This window comes from Biomphalaria glabrata, chromosome 5, assembly GCF_947242115.1.
Source record: "Biomphalaria glabrata chromosome 5, xgBioGlab47.1, whole genome shotgun sequence".
Lineage (NCBI taxonomy): Eukaryota > Metazoa > Mollusca > Gastropoda > Planorbidae > Biomphalaria > Biomphalaria glabrata.
In genome coordinates this window covers 7,033,250-7,059,304 of record NC_074715.1, presented here as the reverse complement: position 1 = coordinate 7,059,304, position 26,055 = coordinate 7,033,250, and the positions used below count along the sequence as shown (strand labels likewise).

At 35.6% G+C, this 26,055-nt stretch overlaps 1 protein-coding gene across 1 annotated transcript in view; it reads right to left on the bottom strand.

The window, feature by feature from the left end:
- Positions 1–12,743, bottom strand: part of LOC106068985 (uncharacterized) — a 37,100-nt gene extending 24,357 nt beyond the window's left edge. The window contains exon 1 of the mRNA XM_056028484.1: positions 12,720–12,743. The gene's annotated coding sequence lies outside the window, so the exon portion shown is untranslated. The remainder of the gene's footprint in view (positions 1–12,719) is intronic.
- Between the last annotated feature and the right edge of the window lie 13,312 nt (positions 12,744–26,055).

Here is a 26,055-nt window from a genome sequence, read left to right as displayed (position 1 = left end):
CCACCCCCCCCCCCCCCCGTCGAACTTCTGCCACAGCAGCAGAAGTTTAGTGCCTTTGGACAAGACGATTTAAAAAAAAAATTGTGATACTGTCCATGACTAGCGTCATTTTTATTTCATTTTTTTTATTGCCCGAAGTATTTTGTACCACTGAGTCAAATGTACAAATATGGCTACAAATATTATTTGTTTCTTTCTAATAGTTTGTTGTGATTCCCAGCTTCACTAGAACTGAATCACGTGGATACCTGGGAAGTGAAGAAGGTATCGGAGAAGAAGTAAGCTGAGGCGTATTCCAGGGCGGCATCTAAAGTGTAAAATAGTAGTTTAGCCTACTCCCTGAGCCAGGGGAGGATTTAGTCATCGGACCAACAAAAATAACTTTAAAAAAAAATAAAAACAACAACTGAATACTTATAATGAATCAACTCCAGGCTAACTTAGAGGTCAAAGTGGGAATAGTATTGTTTTCCTTAGGAAGTCCAGTGTATAAGCTTAATTAACTTATACAATTCGTCTAGATTTCTTTCCTTTTTTTTTTCCTTCTGCTAATGTATTCAGAGAAAACATTGGCCTATTCTCTTTTAGGTCCTGCCTAGCGTTACTGGAAAAGACCCTCTTGAATCCAGAGTAAGCTGGTTAGAACCTGATGAAACGTATTTTCCCCACCACATTGTCTCCAAAAAGAAAAAAACAACTTTTTATTTAATCAAAAAAATATTACTAATGAACCTAAACACTAGGCTTACTAACTTCAAGTTCAATGTGGGCATTGTATAATTTTCCTATGGATGACCAGAGTATAGGTTATACATCATCAGGGCCGCATTTAGGTATGGGTAAAATAGGCAACTGCCTAGGACCTCCAATTGGTAATTGCCTCATATGCAGTTGCAGTCTTAAGTTTTATAGAAGATATAACGAATTTTTTCTTCAATGTTATTGTTGAAGGATACTAGATTCTTAATAATTTGTATAATTTTTTTTCGATGTCTATTTTTTCTATTTTATTTGGGGCCACCAAATTCACTTCGCATAGGGTCTCCAATAATCTAAGGCCGGCTTTGATATCACGTGAATTAGATTTCTTTACTTTCTTATTGTTTTTTTTTCTTCGATACAATTTCTGCTGATGTATTTTAGGTCCTCCCAAGGTCCTAGCGCTATTGAAACAGACCCTCTTGAAACCAGAGTAAGCTGGTTAGAACCCGATAAAGCGTGTTTTATTACCCACCACAACGTCTCTTTACGCGCCTCCACAAAGTAGCCACAAACTTCAACCTCGCAAAAAAGCAATGAAAAAAATGATACTTGAAAACAAAAATTACAATTTTTACATTTCAAAATAAATTTATATCGTACTAATTTCTCCCATTCTTAGTCTAGCCTTCCTATCTTTGTGTTATCAAACTGATCAATTTACAGTGTTTGTTGATATAACTAGGGGAGTTCGGATATGACGTCAAAGAGGGAGGGGTATACAAATTTGTTACGATTTGTTAAAATGGTCCTTTGACTTTCGCGGCTGCGACTTTCGCGGGATGGCTGTACCACGGGTTTTCAAAAAAAAAGGAATGGAAAAAAATACACCTCGTTTTTGTAACATCACTGGGTTACATGTTCAGTATTGGAGAAAACACTGAACGCAATATCAAAGTACCGAGAGAAGTCATACGCTTCTCCTATTGTTTACATTGATTACTATGATGGACAAGAAATGTGATTTGGGAAAATAATTATTAATAAATAAGTCTATTTTTTTATTCTAATTTTCTTATCATGTTGCTCTAACGGCCGGGGGGGGGGGTTACCGAGTCTTGTTACAATTTGTTAGAACGGGGTTTTAAAAAAAGTTTTGGCGTTACTAAATATCCGTACGTTCCCTACATTTCGAATGGATCACCTAAAGACCTAAACTCAAGATCGGCCCTACTTCAAGTCAATAATCCCTTGCTAAGCATTGAGGGAATGTAATTCTATCTTTCTTGATGTTCTGTCAAGTATGTATTAATACAGTCTATGTCAAGTTGAGCCTACTGTTTGACACCTACACACAGTCTGCTTATTTGTGAAGTGATTTCAGTGACACACCAACTCTAGGAAATACTTCTAGTGTCAACACACTGAAGTAACAAATGTACCGCGACATCAAAGAATATTTATAAAATGTCATGAGGGCAGGGCCGGGTTTAAGGGAGGGCAGGAGGGGCTACAGCCCCGGGGTTACTAAAAGAAAGGGGCCTCCACAAAAGAGAAAAATGTATCGATATTTAGACCGGACAGATAATTTTAAGTATTTTGTTTCTCATTTTAACGCTAACATTTTAAATCTTACGTCGGATGGTAACAATGTCGTGATTAAGAAGTGTTCACTTGTAGTTGCAGCATGCTTGGAATATGTAGATACCGGTACAGCTCCGAATTTACGACAGTGAGTCTGCCAAGGGCCCTACCCTCCACAAACACAAACATCTATACACTTTCTAAAAACTAAAATGTGCTTATCAAATGTTATAAAAACAAGGTTACAAAGACAGTTTGTGTAGAAACACAAACTCAAAATCGGCCCCCGATGTGGTCTACGTAGTCTTCACCAGGATTCGAACACGGGACTTCTGGTACCAAGTGCTTTACCACTCAGCCACAGCATCTCTATATATTTATTTAGCGTACACTTATATTTTTAAAAATAATAATTATTAACCTTATCCATACATTCAGAGTTAATAACATGTTACATTGTAATAAAGAGAAACTAAAAAAGATTATTGACAACACGAAAAAAAAAATCTTGACCTATTTTAGTTAGGCAGTGAGCTAGCTAGAAATGACTTGAAAGACTTGGAGTAGGTCTACTTGGACCAGACATTCCCCTCGCAAAATAAAAATTAAGATCTCCATTGTCATGTGTCATACAAACTAGATATAGATCTAGACCTAGTTTTAGATCTAAATCTAGATTCAAGATCTAAGTATAAGTCAGTGGCGTAGTTAGAGTATATGATGCCTGGTGCGGTACCTCATCTTGATGCCCCCCCCCCCCAAAAAAAAAACAAAAAACAACAAACTAACTAATTAATAACATTGCGAAACCTGTTCAAAATAATATGTATTCATAAATCAAATATTTTTAATTCAAAAAAATTACTTTTACATAAACATACTACAAATGAATTTTACGCGCTTTCTTGCTGGCAAAAGTATCAATAATTTTATCGAAATCCATTTTTTTCCACCAGCTCTTGTTCAATGGACAAAATGGCCGAATTAGTGAGTCATCGTTGATCGCAAATAATTCTTGATCAGTTTAAGTTTGCAAAAACTTCTCTCGCATGTAGCAACGCTTACCGCAATAGTAAAAAATATGCGAATCATGATGACGATATTTGGGACTAAGTCATCTAGCTGATATTTTTTTTATAAAATTCAAGAGCTCAACAGGTTTTTGTTTTGGAAATTCGGAGGCTTCTGATGAAACTGTGACAAACCGTTGAAGCCTCTTTCGCTCCAGCAGAAATTCGTTTTTATCGATGTCGCTAGGAGTACTATCGAGATTGATTTCGACCTGAGGATTTAATAGCTGGGAAGGCGACACAAATTCATATCTATCTGCTACATCATAAAGTTGCTCGAATCGGGTGATTATTTCTTGAACAATCCTGTCTAAGGTAGAATAAATTTCCCTTCGTAGCTCTTCTTTGTGTGTAAGTACAGAGTCGTCACTTTTCTCACCAGGCATCTTTTTCTTATGGCCAATACGTTTTTGAGGTTCTGTACTGATTTTCAGATATGAACACACGCTTTCGGCAAAGGTAATGCTGGCTTCAGCGATGTCCTCTCGATTACTACTTAAAAATGTCTCTAATGTTTTTAGTTTGAGTGAGCAGTCTCGAATAGACAACCCTTGTTTTTGAAGGTAGAATTGCGCATCATTAATTTCAGTTAATACAGGAGCTCAAAATCCAAGAAAGTTGAGAAAATTAAAAGACTGAACAGCAACCAATAATCCACCTGCTTCAGATCTAGTCGATGAATTCGTTAGTTCATGTTTAAAATACAGTAGTTTATGTTTGTTCGTGTCCATACAATTAGTCGTTTTTACTGAAATGCTCAAGGAAATAGGAAATTAATACACGCTGGGAGAATTTTGGTGCACCTCTCCACTTGGTGCCCTGTGCGGCCCGCACCACCCGCACATTGGTAGCTACGCCACTGGTATAAGTTTAGAACTAGATCTAAGTTTAGATCTAGAAATAAATCTAAGTCTAGTCTAGATCTTATCTTATATAATACAGACGTTACTTCAAAAAAGAAGATGATTACGTCCTACGCGTCATGCATTTAGTCATGCATCTTAACCAATGACTTAAATTCTGCCAAGTCACTGGTTTTCCTGGCTAGCCCAGGCAACCTATTCCATGCTTTAATAGCAATAGGGAAAAAGGAGCATTTGTACAAATTTGTCCTAGCATTTGGGACGAGGAATGTGCCTTTATCTTGGTGTCTTTCTGAGTATTTTATTAAATTTTGTTTTTGTATTTGAAGATCTAAGTATAAGTTTAGAACTAGATCTAAGTTTAGATATAGAACTAGATATAGAATCTTGATATAGAATCTTGATATAGAATCTGCCAATGTTTTGATCATAAATAGTAGGCCTTTTGTTACCGGGTAATACCATTACTATGGTGTACTATGCTGTTCGTATCCGATTCATTTCTTAATGTGATACTATTGTTAACTTAATAAATAAATCTGCACTCCTAAGCTGTCAGAAGATAAGTTATTGCCTTAATAATAAATTTTTTTTAAAATTATTAATGCATTTATTACAAATATATCTATATCTGGGCTCTATTTAGTCTTATTTAGACTGTCAAGTGTAGGCCCCTACGAAGCAGGACGTTTTGGCGCCGCCGTTTTGGCCCCGCCGTTTTGGCGCGAGCCGTTTTGGCGACGGGACGTTTTGGCGCGAAATACATAATGTACGTTTATTGTATTATTTGTTTTAAAAGAATTATTCATATCTATGTTTTGCATGAATGTTTGTGTTAAGACATATTTTTCACGAATTAATGTAAATGTGTGTTTGTTTTTCACATTATTTTCTTTAATAAACATTTTGGCTTGGGTATGTGTGTTTATTAAGAGGCACACTTTTATTGTCAAAAAAGTTTTTAAAGATATTACTTAAAAATTAAAAACAAAAATCGCGTGAGAGAAGGGAGGGGTGGAGGAAAGAGTATATACAAGGAGTGAAATATGAGCAGAAGAGAGGGGCCGGGATAGGTGTCACATGTAATGACCATTCCCAAGGAGATGATCGCCAGACGCATGACGCCAACGACCAGTGCTCGGTGCTGGTCTTGTCTTCATTTGTTTAACTCTACCTGCGTCACCCAATCACCTCTACCCAATTTCTCAAAATATATCTTTTCACGTTAGAGTTTGTACTGACCACATTCCGTGTCTTGATCTTTACTATGTGTGGAGTTATTGTCGTCATTCAGCGTAATAGAGCTTTAGATGCTAACATGGTTTTTGTTATATTAAAGTGTGACACTTAGCTAGTTCGTATATTACACTAATGTCAAATAAAAAAAAATCTTTTGGAAAGAAATCCAAAAATGTCATCCAGTGCGATTAGCAGAACTCACATATAGCATGTCATTACCATTCAGGAATCTGACTTATTCATGAAATAAGCAAAACCTTTATAATTAAAAAAAAAAAACAAATTCGCTGAACGGAGTTAGAATTCATACTATACATACAATAGTATGGTAGAGTGAAATAAACATTGTTATTAAAGCTACGTGCTTATTAAATTATCGTCAAATGATATCTCGCGCCAAAACGTCCCGTCGCCAAAACGGCTCGCGCCAAAACGTCCCGTCGCCAAAACGGCGGGGCCAAAACGGCGGCGCCAAAACGTCACGTACCGAGGCCCCTATAATGAGGATATGTCAAAACTGCGCGCTATAAAAGTAGTTTGCTATTTTTGAAACTTATAACTAAAACGATGTTCGTATAAAAATTCTTTTTTAAAAAGAACATTTGAATCAGTATTCTATTCAATTAGTTAGTTAATAAATGGAAAATATATTTTACCATCACAAAAGAGATACAAGACACCGATAGCAAAGACAAACAGACACAAACACTCTTTTGTTCCCCTGGCAATCAAATAATTAAATAAGAACAATCTGGTAAAAACTTTGTAACATGTAGATTATGGATGAGTCTGGTGTGAATGTACACTTTGGTTTCTTATAGTTATAATGTTTTTTGTTTGGTGTAATGCACAAATTGTAAGACAAATTTCCTTACGGATAATAAAGTTTATTATTATTATTATTATTATAGTGAACCATTGACACTTTTACCATTGTGAGCTTCGATGCACATTTTTTTTGTACCCATGCGAATCTATGAATGAAACTTGAGTTATAATAAAGAAGTCCATGACCTTTTTTAAAAAAAAATTACCTCCCCTTAAGTTTTTCATTGAAAAGTGGTGTAATTTTTTTTTTTAAATCTGCTTGCATATAAAATTTTAAAAATTAGATGGTTCAATTTTGGAAAAGAAAAAAAGTAGCCGTTGCATCAGAACTTTGAATGGTCTAAAATATCATGATGTCCGATTTTCATTTTCTCTTCTAGTTTCTGAGATATAAACGGGACAGACGGACAGACAGGCCACACAAAATTAATAGCGTCTTTTCCCCTTTCGGGGGGCCGCTAAAAAAGGAAAGTGAGATTAAATTTACAAGTACTCTAGTTTTTTCTTCAAAAAGATAGTATGCTTTTTTATATAAGTATTATTATTCATATGTGAATCTTTGTTAAAGCTTTCGAAAGAGTGCAGGGGCCTCCAGAAAAATCTTTCCCCGGGGGCTCCACATTCTACTTAAATCCGGCCCTGCATTGAGGCAAAGGTTACTTCTAAATTAATATGAGTATGATGCCATGGACGGCTTTCTATAAGTTATGAAATGTGTATCATAGCTCAATTTGAGTAGATCGAATGACTGGCAGTTATGAATTTATCTTCTAATAGTCACCTCGTCCTTGTTAGCAGTATGTCTACACAAGAAGACTACAATGCTGGTTTTGACTCAACACACGGCAAATTACAGCGCATGTATATTAATGACTATAACCTGCTTTTCTGATCTTCTGACCATTCTGTACTTACCGCAGACTTTATACAAGTAGCGTAATAAAAAAACAACATTAGATATTAGCCAAGCGTGGGGTCCTTGTACGGAGGGAGGAGAGGGTATCTTTGAATCACGCCCCAATCCTAACCTCATCCCGCAAGGCGGAGTTGAAATTGTAGCATTGAGCTCAAGTGACTAAACACTTCTATCAAGTGGAGACAGATCACCAGTGGATTGACACATTATTATTTAGTGTGTCAATATAGACTTATTTGCCTCATGCACATGCAGTGACGCATTGCACAATCTGGCTCACCACATATCATCCGCTGTGTTTGGATTAACACAAGTTCAAGTTATCATGCTTTCCCTATGTACAAGTGCCTTTAACTTTTTATTTTCTTCCTTAAGTAGTGCTTTCAAGCCAAGGTCCAAAGAAGGGACATCTTTCATATGATCTTAAAAAGGCGGATCCCTTTTCTGTTTTAATGTTAATAAATACTATACTTCTTTGCAGAATTATTTTTAAAGTGTAATAATAATAATAATAATTTTATTTATAAAGCGCTGTTAACAAACAAAATGTAGGCTAAAAGGCGCTTTAATAACATTACAAACACAAACACTACAGAGGAATTCAAGAACTAATCTAAATAAGTTTTAAACAAGTAGGTCTTAATGTTCTTCTTAAAAGTGGTGTAGCATGTTGTCTGTTTGAGATCAATGGAGAGTTTGTAATGTGAACTAAAATACAGCCTTTTAACGTGACATTCTTACAGTAAGCTACAATACAAAACTGTAGCATTGAAAGATATTGGTCATAGTCAAAGTCGAAGTCTAACATTATGCTGAGACTATAGACTGTTATGGGGTATGTTCTAGAAGTCTAACATTATGCTGAGACTATAGACTGTTATGGGGTATGTTCTAGAAGTCTAACATTATACTGAGACTGTTATGGGGTATGTTCTAGAAGTCTAACATTATGCTGAGACTATAGACTGTTATGGGGTATGTTCTAGAAGTCTAACATTATACTGAGACTATAGACTGTTATGGGGTATGTTCTAGAAGTCTAACATTATACTGAGACTGTTATGGGGTATGTTCTAGAAGTCTAACATTATACTGAGACTATAGACTGTTATGGGGTATGTTCTAGAAGGTTGAAAGTGCCGATGAGGATTTCCATGTTTTAATACAAGGATAAACACAGCTTTCTCTCTCTCTCTCTCTCTCTCTCTCTCTCTTGTTCTCTCTCACTATTTTCAAGAACCCTAAATATAAACTTTATTTGCTAGGCAGAACTCAGCATTCGCAGAGAATGTGTTTCAGATGATCTCGGCTCCTAGTGAAAAAGGTTCTGAATGGACAATGGCCAAAAAAAAAAACGGAAGAGGATCAGAATCAATTGATCTCTTATTTCCAACTGCAACTCTGCATCCGACCTGTCGCCAGACAAATGGTTCCTCGACAATCGGCTCACGATAAAAATGGTGCAAACGACTAATAGTTTATTGACATTTAGTTCACCTATTGTTAGGTGAACCATTTGTTGAGTGAATTCATTGTCGGAAACGAATTGTCGTTGAACTAGTCTGTCTGTCTGTCTGTCTTTCTTTGTCTATTTGCCTTTCTGTCTGTGTTTAGATTGAGAAGTATTTTTTTCTTTCCACTGTCTATGGTTTTGTTCTCTTTGAGTCTAATATTACCATCACGCACACACTGTCTTAGCTCTTAGACCGTATTTAATCAGACGTGTGAATACCAGCACCTTAATGGTAGCTGATCAGTCGAAATATAAACATCGTATAGTCCTCCACGTCTAAAAAAAGGTAAACAAATGCGTTTACGTAACATGGTAATGATGTTCTTGGCCAAACGAAAACAGGGTTCCTTGAACATTAGGGTGTGTAATCTCTAATGTCTTTTTGATGCCATGAGAAATCGATATTAAAGTCGATTTGTCGCTGACGTCCTTTAGCGGGAATGGATTTTTTCTGTAAGTTTTTATCTAGTGGACCCCGAAAGGGTAATAGTCGTTATTAGGTTTGTGTGATTTGTCTGTCCGTCCGTCTGTCACATTTAGAGCGAAAAAAAAAAGAAAGTTATTGAAAATCCGATGTAATGACATTTTAGATTTTGCAAAGTTCTGGTGCAACGTTGTTTTTTTATCTTCTAAAAGTCAATCCAGTAAGGAATGGAACTCTTTTACTCTAGATATAGATAGAACGGGGAGAAGTGGATGAGTGGTTAAGCATTGGCTTCCAAACTTGGGCCTCCGTAAGTTGAAAAGCCGCTATTAGTTTTGTGTCTTCTGTCTGTTGGTCTGTCACCTTTAGATCGAAAAAAAAATCTAGAAAAGTTTGTTCCCCATCTCTATTTCTCACCGATAACCCGCTCACTCATCTCTCTTTTGTCTCTCTTTTGTCCTTCACCTCTTTCTCTCCCTCGTCTGTCGTCTCTCTCTCCTCATCATCTCCTTCCTTCTCTCTCTTATCTTTCGTTTCCTCGTCGGCCTCTCTCTCTCTCACTCTCTTATTTTATATTAAAACACTACATACAATTTGTTCATAAAGTTTGTTCATACAGTTTGCTCCACACCCACACGAGGAAGTGTGCTCTGAGATGAACCATAGTCGTTCTAGAACTGAAGGAGGCCAATGATGATGATGATGATGATGTTTGTTAACTCAATGACTTTCATGGACAGATCTCATTGTCAGCTGTCCGTATGCAAGTTGCACATCATCACCATCAAATACAAACACTTAGTCTGCAGTTTGCTGCACCTCTTCACACCCACGCAGACAGGAACAATAGACTTTGCGGTTTATTGGGCAAACTAAGTAGTTTTTTTTTTTCGAAGCCATGTTTAGTAATGTAACGTGGCAAAAACAACTTTCGGGTACTCCTAAGATAGTGGTGCACAAACGTCCAAAGGCAGGTGTCTCGAAACGCCGGATGGCACCGCGAGACGGCCCGGAAAGAAATAGCTCGCGGGCCTTGGTGCCTTAATAGATTGATGGACTGTGTCCTTAATCCCCCCCCCCCCCCTTTTTTTTTTCAAAAAAAAAATATGAATAAGTTCCAGCCTTCACCGGGATTCCAAAGCTTGACCTCTGATAAGAAAGAAAAGCAGTCGCACCAGACCACATGACCAGATCACATGACCACAAACAAACCGATAAGAATAGCACTTTTAGTAATTTGTATTCAATGAAGGAAACTGTCCCAGCTCACAAATCAAAAAGACGGAATGGAAAACTCTGACAATATCGGGGAATGAGCAACCAGTCAAAATAACACTCTGTTATCAAGAGGTGAAGAAAATTGACCTCATACACCAAAACGAACCGTCACGTGATATCCATGGATAAAACAACGAAAATTGCGGTCAAGTGATATCACTTGAACCCTCCAAATGTAGAAGAAGACACAATATGTAGCCCTCAATATTTTCCATAATGTTCGCTGAAATATAACGAGGGTGTCACGTGGTCAGCGATATCACCAACCGCCTTTAATGTCCAAAACCAATAGTAGGAGAGCTACCCATTAGAGTTGGGTGGACGTGACCTATCGTTATAATAAGCCTCAACATTGACCTGCGACGTCGCAGCCTGTGGGCAGTGGCTATTGGTCTCCACTGCCCACAGGTTGCGACGTCGCAGGCCAGTGTTCAGGTCTTCTACGATGATTGGTCTCGGCTGGACTCACGGTGTTGCGGACGATCGTTGACACCATACTGCTGGTAGACAACTAAATCATTGCAGCCGTAAGACATCTTAACTTGAATGGACATAAAAAAACTCTTTTTGTGAATAATTTAATTATACGACATCTTAACTTGAAAGGGCATGAATAACTCCTTTTGTGAATTATTTAGATATTACTTTGTTTATGATATAAACAAGCTCAACTTGTGATGCAATGCAATGAATGTAGTAGACTCTAACTCACTACAGTGACTTAACCTTTCAGTCTCACGTTCTGGACACGACAACGCCACCTATCTTGCATCATTCACAACCAATCGCGATCATCTTCCCACCGTCACCATAGAAACACCCAACCACACACATACACACCCACCCACCCACACTTCATAACACTCGGACGTCAAAAAATAATTCCGAAGCACGAAATCCAATTCTTTTTCGGGATTCGAACTACTGACCCCTTGATCCAAGAAGCCCGGCTCTTTGAACTCGACCACCTCACTGAATTGTAATGGAAGCTGTAAAATAATTTTAATTTGGACATAACACTTGACCTTTGGACTGTCAAACAACAAATAAAATAAAACCTATCTACACACACCAGCTGCGTCTACATATTAGCTATTGGACTCCATTACCACCAAATCTACAAGATGGTGGACTGTCAACACGTGACGAAGGCCCCACAATGTTTTCTTTTTTCCCCTTACAATCGTGGTCCAGCAAATTTCCTATTTGTTTTTATTTTTTATTTACATTTCTCTATAAATGACACAGTCTGCCCATCTCGACACTTGTACACACACTAGAGATCTGATCAGCTGAGTCAATTTTGTGAGAGTTTACAACATGTTTGTCACTGAGACAAACACAATATTGTTTTGCGGACAATAGCTGTTTTAAAGCCACCATTGAACGCGTGTGTAATCACTGACGTAACAGAACAATAGAGGTGAAGGATTAACCGCTGAACAGTTTTACAGAAACAATGTGTGTGGGTGTGTAAGTGGGTCTAACCACACTCTCCTGCTCAGGGCAGGCCTTCATTAATAATAATAGTTGTTATTGTACAAAAAAAATAGAAGAGGGGCCTCGCAAGCATCCATTAAATTGAGCCCCGCAATTTCTAAGGCCGGCCCTGCTCTTGCATGTATTTATGCTAGAATTTGATAAATACAAAAAGATACTCTAGATTTTACAGAAAATAATGAAATGTGTTGATCTTGTTAGTTCATGCATTAGTTTGTTCTGAAGAAATGATGCGTTTATCTTTAAACTAGTGGCGTCACTTGGGTAAAAGTCTCCCGGTGAGGTCAGCTTATGGTGTCATCCCCCCCCATCCCCCCACCTCCAAAAAAAAAATTTAATTTCACACTGGTTTATTCTTATGTTGAACCATAATAGCCCGTTGAGCTAATTACATAAGTCATTATGGTTAGACAACTACAAATGATTGTCCATTTTATTTTTTAAGTTTGTTTTAAAGTTTGTTGTTTATAGTTATTACATGTATTTCAATGTAAGGTTAAAAATTAACAGTCATCAACAAAATCTCTTAGATACGACGTTAAAACGCTTCGAACGGAAACTTAAAATCATTGGTTAATATGCATGACTGAATGGACGCAGTCATCTTCTTTTTTGAAGTAACGTCTGTATTATGTAATATAAGATAGGAAACTGTTCTACATTATACCGCCATGATAGAGGCATATTTGTAAAGAATGAAACACTTCAAACTTTCGTAAAATACATTAAAAGGTGCAAAGACTTACAAAAAATATTTAAAACTTCAACATTTTAAAGCGTAAAAGAACCAATAAATCGCACTTACAATTAAAACTTTCATGTATGGAATTTCAGTTTCGCAATTTTATTCATAACTTCATCAAAGGCAATAGCTTCTATTATATCTCTTTCACTAGACAGATGAGCCAGGTCTAAAAGTCTGGTGCCTGTCACTGTGTCAATCACACAGAGTTCTGCATGAGCTTCACTTTTGAAAAAGCATTTTTTACTTGACACCACATGCACGCAGATGGTAAGAAACAGTTGAAGGCTCAGCGATTGGTAGATTCTTGGAAGTCCCAGTGGTAAATGGATTGTAAAATATTCAGGTACTGCCCAGCTTCTTCAAGATTAACTTATTGTTGCCTATAGATGCCTTCTCAGTCTTGATATCCACACAAAGCACCCATAATGTATTAAATCATGAAACACAGCGACTAATTTTGAAACGACCATCAACAAAACTTGCTGAAATAAAACTTTTTTTTAGCTGAATTGTTTAAAATGTATCTGCTACTTTAATAATATCTGTAAACTGTGGTGTTTTTTGAAGAATAATGATATATATGCAGACTTTCACAGCAAAATAACATACTGCAAATGTATATATGTATACTCTGTTAAAAGTAATGTTTGACTGTAGTGGAATAGGAAACATATTCAAAACCAGGAAATGACTTTTGTAATTTTTTTTTTTTTGCAAAGGGAGATTAAAATGTAAATAAAGTTATATGGTTCTGAATAGACTTCCTTCCCCTTAATAGTTTGTCAAGGCTTTATGCTTAAAAACTGAAATATAGAAGGTTACTTCCCTTACTTTAAAATTAAAGGAAAAAATACAGTGCAAGACATTTAAAAACTTTGGTTCTAAAACCTGTAGGACTGAAATACGACAGACTTCGATGACACAGACATTTTATTATAATGATACAATCCATTTAGATATCACTAAACGAGTAAAACGTCATTACCTACAGAGACTAAGACTTACTCTATGCTTGATTACCTACAGAGACTAAGACTAAAACTCTATGTTTGATTACCCACAGTGACTAAGACTTAACTTTATGCTTGATCACCTACAGAGACTAAGACTTAACTTTATGCTTGATCACCTACAGAGACTAAGACTTAACTTTATGCTTGATCACCTACAGAGACTAAGACTTAACTTTATAGTTGATTACCTACAGAGACTAAGACGTAACTCTATGCTTGATTACCTACAGAGACTAAGACTTAACTCTGCTTGATTACCTACAGAGACTAAGACGTAACTCTATGCTTGATTACCTACAGAGACTAAGACTTAACTCTATGCTTGATTACCTACAGAGACTAAGACTTAACTCTATGCTTGATTGCCTACAGAGACTAAGACTTAACTTTATACTTGATTACCTACAGAGACTAAGACTTAACTTTATACTTGATTACCTACAGAGACTAAGACTTAACTTTATGCTTGATCACCTACAGAGACTAAGACGTAACTCTATGCTTGATTACCTACAGAGACTAAGACTTAACTCTGCTTGATTACCTACAGAGACTAAGACTTAACTCTATGCTTGATTACCTACAGAGACTAAGACTTAACTTTATGCTTGATCACCTACAGAGACTAAGACTTAACTTTATGCTTGATTACCTACAGAGACTAAGACTTAACTCTATGCTTGATTGCCTACAGAGACTAAGACTTAACTCTATGCTTGATTACCTACAGAGACTAAGACTTAACTCTGCTTGATTACCTACAGAGACTAAGACTTAACTTTATGCTTGATCACCTACAGAGACTAAGACGTAACTCTATGCTTGATTGCCTACAGAGACTAAGACTTAACTTTATGCTTGATCACCTACAGAGACTAAGACCTAACTTTATGCTTGATCACCTACAGAGACTAAGACTTAACTCTATGCTTGATTACCTACAGATACTAAGACTTAACTCTATGCTTGATTACCTACAGAGACTAACACTTAACTCTATGCTTGATTATCTACAGAGACTAAGACTTAACTCTGCTTGATTTTTATCCCAAGTATTGTTCCATTTGTTCCAAGAGTTAGGGATGCCTGGAATAACGTGATGAGAAAATCATGTGTGGAATCTTTAATAATAATAAGTGATCAATCGCCAGGAAGTTGAACCAAATATCTCGAGTTTGAATCCATCCATTATTTTGTATAGTAAATGACGGCATTCCAGAGTCTCTAAGACTAGATTAAAACTAGATACATTTGTCATCAATACTTTAAAAAAAACTATATCCGTTAACGTTACAAGTTTTTTAAAAATAAAATATCCAAAACTTCAATGATATCAGAGTCTTGACACCAATTTTCTTTCTTTTTTAAACCATTCTTCACACTGTTAGACACCTTATTTATATAGGTTAGTTATTTAGCGACGCACCATAGATGACGCATATTGAACGGGACTAGTGACGTTTGGGATATGTTGGGTTAGAGACCGAAAAATCAGTTAGCGATAGAACAATCCAGGGTAACGACGTGTTTAGTGACAGAGACTTCTACTGTGGCCTTTTATCATAATAAACCCATGTACAAGTGTTCATCAGTGTTGACTACATCTCTTCACTAGTTATAATCGATGTGCCAGTTCTTGTTTGACTTGTTGGTCAACTGCACGTAATACACCCGAACAATTACACCCAAACGATTGCAGAGTAATTGGTTGACTTCAAGACAGCCTGAACTAGCAACATCACAGTGGCGACCCCGAACCTCGAAGCCGGACCCCTGATGAAGCCGAACATCGAACCGGACCTCGAAGCAGAACGTTTACTCAGGTGAGGGTCGTGCACTCGAAGATATAAGATTTCATCGGAGTACGGCTGAACACAGCAGTATCGCAGAGTGACTTTGTTCTAGATCTACATGCAGTCGTCGCCTGTTTGATCGCACGTTCAACGAGCCGTTAACTCAGGGTGACCTTCGTCAGGACAGTAATCATCGCAACGTCTGGTCTACTTAACCAGTATAGTATCAAAGCCTGATCTTCATATGCTGAATCGACCTACAACCAGAGAAACCGTTCATTCATAACGGGTGAGAGATCGTTAGTGAACCTGTTGGACATATTTTTTCTTCGTCATAGGAGCCACATCGAGTATCAAGTTTTACCTCGTCAGTTTCGAGAAGGACAGTTTGCCCGCTGTCAGAAGTATTGTGAGTACTACAAGTTTGGTAGCTAACTAAATCGAAATCGCTCTGTCGTCTTACCCTTGGAGAGATTCTTGTGGAGCAGTTTGCTCATTGAACCGGTTGCTTGCCACGTTTATAACGGTCACTGTGTTTAACCTTTGGAAGGTTAGTAAAATCGTATTTGCTGAACATTGATATATCTAATATTCGTCGGTCTAGACCATATCTAGATTTGTTGATAGTGAAGTTGTGGAAACAGCTACGTCCACTTAATTTCGTTGAAAACCGTTAATCGTCTAACGGAACGTCGTCGGAGGTGACCTTGGTCTCACCTAGTCTACATTGGACAGTTTGGTCTAGTGAAGCAGAGTACAACAGCAAACTTCGTCGTACTACCAGAGTAGCAGCAGAAGCAGTGAACTATTTTAGAGAACCGTTATTCGTCAGCCCAGATCAAGTCATCGTCAAGAAAGCCGTTATTCGTCAGCCCAGATCAAGTCATCGTCAAGAAATTCGTTATTCGTCAGTCGTCCAGATCAAGTTGCCGTCAAGAGACTGTTATTTGTCAGTAGTCGTCTACACAAGTCAAGTCATCGCCAGAAGAACCGTTAACCTATTCGTCAGTAACTGTGTACACAAAGTCGTCGGAACTACACATACAGTCATCAACAGTCGTCGAAGAAACTGAAACATTTTGCTGTGGCATATCAGGACATCTGTGGCATTACGTGGGATACTGGTAGCACCGGAGAACAGAGTCAGAATTGGAAGAAAGGCAGTGGAATTTGTTGTGATCTAGCATATTCGGGAGTCCGAACAAAGGGATCTTTCTTATCAAAAGCTAAGTGCCATTTTTCTTATTAGTATATGTTTAGATTGCCCTTAGAAATAGATTTTGTCTAAATTTGGTACGTTAGCCTGAGTAAAATCAGGTGGTGCGCCTTAAAACCCGTCGGGGTAGAAGACGTAATTTAGATGAAAAGCTATATTATACGTTTAGAGTTGTAATTTGTTTTGTTTGTGCAAACGTCATATCCGTTGTTGCCTGGTTACTTCGTGACGTTATCATTGTGTGCCATATTGTCACATCCCAACCCATAGTGATAGTCTCATTTAATTATTTCATTTGTGTATATTATTTTAAATTATTTATTTTTATTAATTTAATTAGATCTGTATTTTTTTTCACTTAATGATAGAAAGTGCGGGTAGGATTCTTTTACTGTGAATCAGACTAAAATAATTTTAGTTTGAGCGGTTAAAATCAAATATGATTTTGCCATGAGAATAATGCCGAAACTGGCTATGTAGTCAAACACTGTCGTCTGGCTAAATATAGATCTACAAATTTTGTACATCTCTTTGGTACATTAAATCATCTAGACTCTAATTTGAAATATTATTAATTGAAAGATGAATGAAGGTAGTACATTCTAAATATATATATCTTGTTGAAGATATATTTGACACTGTATACACATATTTATTTCGCATTGTTAAATAGAACCATAAGTTCGGGATTGGATCTAAGAAATCTATTTTATCTACTCTAGATCTAGACTCTAGACAGTCTTTGAATTTAATCTAGACACTTCAGTCACATCAAATTTTAAAATTGATCATAGTTATTCATACTAGATTTAATGGTCATAGTGCTCTTGATAACTATAGATCTAAATTGTATTATTATACATAATATAATATACTAGATTTAAATTTGTGTGATACTAGATCTAATATACAGATCTGAATATAACCATAATAACTCAGACTAGATTTATACATTTACTAAATCTATAGATAGAGACATAACACTTAAAACTTGTATAAAAGTGTGTAAAAACTTAAATATAAAATAAGTTTAAAGTATAGCCATAACCAATATAGGCTACGTAAAAATATATATAAATATAAAACACAATGGCTACATCATCATATGTGGACCTTAAGGAGGTTAAGGAAACAGCTATGCAGGATGGAAAGGCCATGGAATTAAAAGGAAAAGACTTAGCAGCTTATGTACAGCAAGTTGTGAGGGAAGAAATGGAACGGCAAGATAAAATAAGAAGGGAAAAAGAAGAGATAGAAAGACAAGAAGAACGTCAAAGACAAGAGATAGAGAGACAAGATAGGATCAGAAAGGAAGAATATGAGAAGCAAAAAGAAGACCAAGAAAGGCAGAGAGAACATGAAGCTAAAATGGAGAAGATGAGATTGGATGCAGCACAAGCCAGAGCTCAAACTGAACAAGGAAATAACACAAATAACTCAAATAATTATGCCACTCAAAGAGACAACCCTAATTCGCAGACATGGCTAAAGAGAAAAATACAAAGTTTTGATGAACAGAAGGATGACATTGGTGATTTTCTGAAAAGATATGAGGCAAAAATGTCTACATTTAATATGCCTGAAGAAGAATGGTCTGAAATACTGATAGACTTTGTTCATGGTCAAGCTCTAACAATATGCCAAAATCATGATTGATGATAGCTATCAGGTTTTAAAAAGAGAGTTATTGAATGCATATGGTCATAATGCTACAACTTTTAGAAAGAAATACTTTGACAATATACCATCATTAGGAATAGAACCCCAAACTACCATTAATATGGAAAAGGATTTTTTCAATAAGTGGGTAAAATTAGAAAAAGTGACAAACTCTTATGAAGGATTAAAAAATTTTATTCTAGTGGACAACTTTGTAAATAAATGTGATCCTCAGTTACAATCTTTTATTAAAGAAAGAAACCCCAAAACTATAGATGAAATAACAGAGATAATGAGAGTATACAAAAATGCATATCCAAATAAACCATTTTCTGATAGGGATAAGAGCAAAATAGATTTAATAGGATACACCAAAGAAAATGTTGATAGAAGTAGAAATAGAAACAGATCAAATAGTGGAAATAGAAAATATAGTGAAATAACCTGTTTTAAATGTCAAGGAAAAGGTCATATAGCAGCTAACTGTAGAAGAGGGAATAGTAGGTCTGGAAGTAGAAATAGATACAATGAACAAAATAACAATAGATATAGGAGTAGAGATAGGAATGACAGGGGAAATTATAGAAATAGGAGTTACAGTAGGGAATACAAAAATAAAGGTACAGATAGGATATATTTCATGGAAGGAAATAGGAACAATTTTGCAGTGTACCCAGGGTTTGTAGATAGAATTCCGGTGGAATTAATCAGGGATTCAGGTTGTAACACTTTGGCAGTAAAAACTAAATTTGTCAAACCTCATTGGTATAAAGGGTTTACTAGGAAAGTAGAATTAGCAGATGGCACTGTAAGGGAATTTAAAGCTATAAGGGTGTACATTGAAACTCCATTTTTCACTGGTTATTGTGATGGCATTGCAATACCAGAAATGAGATATGATATGTTAGTAGGAAACATAAAAGGAGTTAAAGAATGTTCAAGAAAAGAATTAGAAGACTGGCAAAACAAATACAAAAACATAAGACAAAATCATGAAAACATAGAAACACAAAATATAACAAGTATGATAATAACAAGATCAATGGATAAACAAAATAAGAAACAGGAAAATACAATAAATGTAATAAGTAATGATAAAGAAAAAGAAACCAGTAATATAATACAAATAGAAAATACAGATGTTAAGGAAAGAGAGATAGAAAATGAAACACAAAATAATCTTGAAACACAAATATCTCATAGTGAAAAAGAAACAACACCCACATTTGCATTAGAACAAATGAATGACAATATTATTGGGAAAATTTATTCAAGAATATCAGATAAAAACAATAACAATCCAATGGAGAAATTTTGTATAGAGAATAAAATATTGTTTAGACAAACAAGTAATGATAACAAGAAAATAAAACAACTTGTCTTACCACAGAAATATTGGAAAGATGTTTTAATCATGACACATGATAATAATTTAGCAGCACATAGGGGAGTAAAGAAATGTTATAAGAATTTGTCAAAACAAGTATTTTGGCCCAAAATGAAAGCAACAATAAACAAATACATAAACTCATGTGACATATGTCAAAAGAGATCTAACAAAAGCCTAGTGAATAAAGCACCTATTCAAGAAATGGATGAACCTACAGCACCATTTCAGAAAGTATCTATTGATTTAATAGGTCCTTTAATTCAAACTGAAAATAATAACAAATACATTCTAACAATAATAGACATGTTTAGTAGATATCCAGAGGCAATCCCATTATCAAATACAAGTGCAGAAAATATCATTAATGCCATAACTCAAAAAGTAATTACAAGACATGGTATACCTAAAATTATATTGAGTGATCAGGGATCTCAGTTTAAGTCAGAACAATTTAAGAAATGGACTAAACAATACAATATACAACACATATACTCTTCGGTTTACCACCCGGAGAGTAACGGTTTATGTGAACGATATGGTGGTTCATTAAAAAGATCACTAACAAAAATAATTCAGAATAATCAGAACAAGTGGGATCATTACATTAACTATGTACTATTTGCTCATAGAAACAACATCCATGAAGCAACACAATTTTCACCATATGAAATAATACATGGAAGAAAACCCAGAGATGAATTAGATGTTTTTAAAGAAAATCTAATAGACAATGAGAATAAATTAAATAATGACAGTGAAACAACAATCACAACAGAATTGAAAGAAATATGGACTCAAGCATATAACAACAATAAGAAGTACAAACAAAGTGCTCATGAGAATCTAAATAAGAAAAGACAATTGAAAACACTAGAAGTAGGAAACAATGTATTAATATTAATAAATGACTTGAAAAATAAAATTGGTAAACAATGGAAAGGTCCATTTAAGGTGATAAAACAAATTAATGATGTGAATTATCAAATTGAAATAAATGGGAAAATTAAAACATATCACATAAATAATTTGAAATTATACCATGATAGAGAAGATGAGTTAATACAAAACATTCAGGAGGAAATAGAAAATAAATTTTCAGAAAGAGAAGAATGCTTGATGATAATAACAAATGAAAATCACAATGAAAATGATATTAAGGAAATACCTGTAATAGAAACAAAAGAGAATCAAACTTGGCAAAAGATTAATCTTAATAATTTAACTAAGGAAAAGTCAAAAGATATAACTAAAATAATACAGGAATACAAAGAAATTTTTTCCAGCATACCAGGAAAAACAAATATTATTAAACATGACATTAAAGTAACAGATCCAAAACCTATCAAGCTTAAGCCATATAGAATACCGCTACATTTACAAGACAAAGTAAAGAAAGAAATAGACAATTTACTAGAATCAGGTATAATTGAGCCATCAACATCTCCTTATGCTTCACCAATTGTGATAGCTAAAAAGAAGAATGGAGATATACGGTTATGTATTGATTATAGGAAACTTAATAACATCACAGAATTTGACCCATATCCAATGCCAAATATAGAGGATATTTTACATAAATTAAATGGAGCAAAATTTTTTACTAAATTGGATTTAACTAAAGGTTATTGGCAAATACCTTTAACAGAAAATGCAAAACCTTACACAGCATTTGTAACACCATATGGTATTTTTCAATGGAATTATATGAGTTTTGGATTAGTAAATGCACCTGCCACATTTAATAGAATGATGAACATGATAATTGGAAACAAAGAAAATGTTATTTGCTATTTGGATGACATATGTATTTTTAATAATAGTTGGGAGGAACATTTGGTAGATGTAAAAGAAGTGTTCAAAATAATAAAAGAAAGTGGACTTACAATTCAAGCAGAAAAAGTAGAAATAGGATTGGAGGAAATAATTTTCTTAGGACATAAAGTAAATAACAACATGATTAGCCCTATTGAAGATAACATAAAGAAAGTACTTAATATTGAAATACCTACAACAAAAAGACAAATTAAAAGCATATTAGGAATAGTAAATTATTACAGAAAGTTTATAAAGAACTTAGCAGAAATAGTGAATCCATTAAATGACTTACTTAAAAAAGGAAAACCTCAAAAAGTAGTCTGTAATGAGGAATGTGTGAAAGCTATTGACAGAATTAAAGATGTTTTTAGTCATGAATTAATATTAAGACTACCTGATAAAGACAAAATATTTTATGTCACAACTGATGCATCTGGTAATGCTATTGGTGGTTGTCTAATGCAGAACTATGATAACTTACATCCTATATTATATGTAAGTAGAAAATTGTCAGAGGCAAAAAAAAAAATATAGTGTCATTGAAAGAGAAGCCTTAGCTGTAATATGGGTAATTACTAAGCTAGAGAGCTATTTAATAGGAAGGAAATTCATATTATTAACTGATCATAAACCTATTCAGTATATACAGCAAAAGAGCATGAAAAACAGTCGTGTTTATAGATGGTTCTTAGCACTACAAGAATATAAATTTGAAGTGAAAGCTATTAGTGGATCTGTGAATATTGTAGCTGATCTATTGTCTAGAATGACATTGAAGTGAAATAAGTTTGTAAATAAACTATGATTATATTGAGTATGTAATATATATTAATATATTGACACCATTTATATGTTATGAAAAAGGGAGATAAGTAAATTTGATGTTAAGCATTTAAAAGTAAGTATGGATATTTTTTTTGTGTGAATCATTTCATATATCATTGACGAAAGTTAGTTCTATGGAAAAGGGTGAGTATAAAAGAAAAATGGACAAAAGCGTATAAAAGGGTGGTAAGAAAAAAGTTTATTGAATGTGGAAATAAAGTCTGTAATTGTTTTTTGAAATATTGTATTTTATCAGATTACTGCCAGTGAAGAACACTTGTGATGTGTGACGTGCCCATAAGATGCCACATTTTTCATCCATGATGAACTGTGTACCAATGAAGATGATTCTGGAATGTTATGAACTGTTATGAACATTGACATGAATATGAGGAACTGTCAAGATGAAGATGTCAAGATGAAGAGATCCAGAGTTTATGTTTGTGGTCTTCCCCTTAAATTGAAAATGCCCTTGTAAGACTTGACAGTAGTGGAAAAAATATTGACATATTTTTTTTTTCAAGGGGGGGAGGAATCTGTTAGACACCTTATTTATATAGGTTAGTTATTTAGCGACGCACCATAGATGACGCATATTGAACGGGACTAGTGACGTTTGGGATATGTTGGGTTAGAGACCGAAAAATCAGTTAGCGATAGAACAATCCAGGGTAACGACGTGTTTAGTGACAGAGACTTCTACTGTGGCCTTTTATCATAATAAACCCATGTACAAGTGTTCATCAGTGTTGACTACATCTCTTCACTAGTTATAATCGATGTGCCAGTTCTTGTTTGACTTGTTGGTCAACTGCACGTAATACACCCGAACAATTACACCCAAACGATTGCAGAGTAATTGGTTGACTTCAAGACAGCCTGAACTAGCAACATCACAACACATAGAAGTGTCTAAGAGCCTTAAAACGCCAGTGATGCCGAACCATTTGAACATCTTGTAAAGTAAGTTATTTGCTGAGATAATACATTATAGCACTACATTTCTTTCATCTCATTAGAACAGTTAATGAGAAACGTTGAATAATAATACTTATTTAATAATACTTATTGAATAATAATACTTAATGATAATAATACTTAGTGAATAGTAATACTTAGTGAATAATAATACATTGTTAAGGCTGGTGCTGTGTGGTTTCACTTTCAAGTGAGTCTAGATCTGGATCTCCTCTTCTCAGGCGTGACGAGGTATTGTTGTTTCGATAAAAATTCTCTGAGCACAAATTTCATTTAGAAATTGTAACAATTTTATAGCGCAAACTTCATTAGTAGAATAAATAAATAAATAAAATAGTAAAATGACATAACAAAATAAATTGAGTTCCCATTGAAGATATTGGACTAAAACACGATGTACAACTAAAGATATTGGACTAAAACACGATGTACAACTAAAGATATTGGACTAAAACACAATGTACAACTAAAGCTATTGGACTAAAACACGATGTACAACTAAAGATATTGGACTAAAACACAATGTACAACTAAAGATATTCGACTAAAACACGATGTACAACTAAAGATATTGGACTAAAACACGATGTGCAACTAAAGATATTGGACTAAAACACGATGTGCAACTAAAGATATTGGACTAAAACACGATGTACAACTAAAGATATTGGACTAAAACACGATGTGCAACTAAAGCTATTGGACTAAAACACGATGTACAACTAAAGATATTGGACTAAAACACGATTTGCAACTAAAGACGACCGAAAAAATGAACGTACTGGATATAAAGTAAAGTTCCCCTTTAAGACCTTGTGATCTATAGGGCAGATGGTTGGAACATAGAGGGCGTCATTCAAAAATGGGGGAGGGCGCATTTACATATAACTTATAACCTAGAAAAATACACTAGCCAAATTTTTATAAGGTCTTTTAATTCACATTTACGCTGTACTACACATTTACATTTCATTTTTCACACTCATATTTGAGGAATCACAACAAGAGTTAGCAATTTCAAATTTAAAGAATATTTTTTAAAAATATTATCATTGTCTTTTTTCCATCACATTTCACAAATTGACAGTTGTACTCAATGAACAGTTTACACCCGTGCATAATGTTCTGAAACTGTGGAACTAACTTACTAGTTATTATCCTGCTGTCAAATTAGTCAGTCAGCATCAATCTGTTCTTACATTTGATTATTTTAAAAAATACATTATTACCGATGTATGTGGACCCAATTAGTGTGAAGGTTTAGCAACAAAGTTTTTTAAAGTGTGGAAATATAACTTCTGGCACACATAAAAACTCCTGCGGATGAACTGACTGGAACCTATATTTCATGTTATACTTTGCTTAGAGTTATGTCCTCTGGAGCTAAATCAGCTTCTGCACTAAATGGTGAACTGAGGATATTGAAAACTGGTTCCAAGTTCTTGACGTCTTTGCTTTCGAATTCGACAATCAAGGGATCAAAATAAGTAGGTCTTGTGCTTTTTAACCAGTTTACTAGAAATAGTTTCACCTTTCAGCAAAGGAAAATAACAAAACCTGTTTTCACTTGCTTGCCTAGAAAATTGGGAAAGATTTGTTTGCAAAGATTTTTTATGGATGAATATTCCATGCGCAAACCGCACATCTGAAGAGAGATTCCATGGCTACGTTCTTGGTCTGGTGAGAGATCCCATGGCTACGTCGTTAGTCTGGTAAGAGATTTCATGACTACGTCATTGGTCTGACGAGAGATTCCATGGCTACGTCCTTGGTCTGGTGAGAGATTCCATCGCTACCTTGGTCTAATGAGAGAATCCATGGCTACGTCCTTGGTCTGGTGAGAGATCCCATGGCTACGTCCATGGTCTGGTGAGAGAATCCATGGCTACGCCCTTGGTCTGGTGAGAGATCCCATGGCTACGTCTTTGGTCTGATAAGAGATTCCATGGCTACGTCCTTGGTCTGGTAAGAGATTTCATGGCTACGTCCTTGGTCTGGTAAGAGATTTCATGGCTACGTTCTTGGTCTGGTGAGAGATCCCATAGCTACGTCCTTGGTCTGGTAAGAGATTCCATGGCTACGTCCTTGGTCTGGTAAGAGATCCCATGGCTACGTCCTTGGTCTGGTGAGAGATTCCATCGCTACCTTGGTCTGGTGAGAGAATCCATGGCTACGTCCTTGGTCTGGTAAGAGATTCCATGGCTACGTCCTTGGTCTGGTGAGAGATCCCATGGCTACGTCCATGGTCTGGTGAGAGAATCCATGGCTACGCCCTTGGTCTGGTGAGAGATCCCATGGCTACGTCTTTGATCTGGTAAGAGATTCCATGGCTACGTCCTTGGTCTGGTAAGAGATTTCATGGCTACGTTCTTGGTCTGGTGAGAGATCCCATGGCTACGTCCTTGGTCTGGTAAGAGATTCCATGGTTATGTTCTTGGTCTGGTGAGAGATTCCATGACTACGTCCTTTGTCTGGTGAGAGAATCCATAGCTACGTCCTTGGTCTGGTAAGAGATTCCATGGCTACGTCCTTGGTCTGGTGAGAGATTTCATGGCTACGTCCATGGTCTGGTGAGAGATTTCATGGCTACGTCCATGGTCTGGTGAGAGATTCCATGTCTTCCTTCTTTGGTCTGGTGAGAGATTCCATGGCTACGACCTTGGTCTGGTGAGAGAATCCATGGCTACGTCCATGGTCTGGTGAGAGA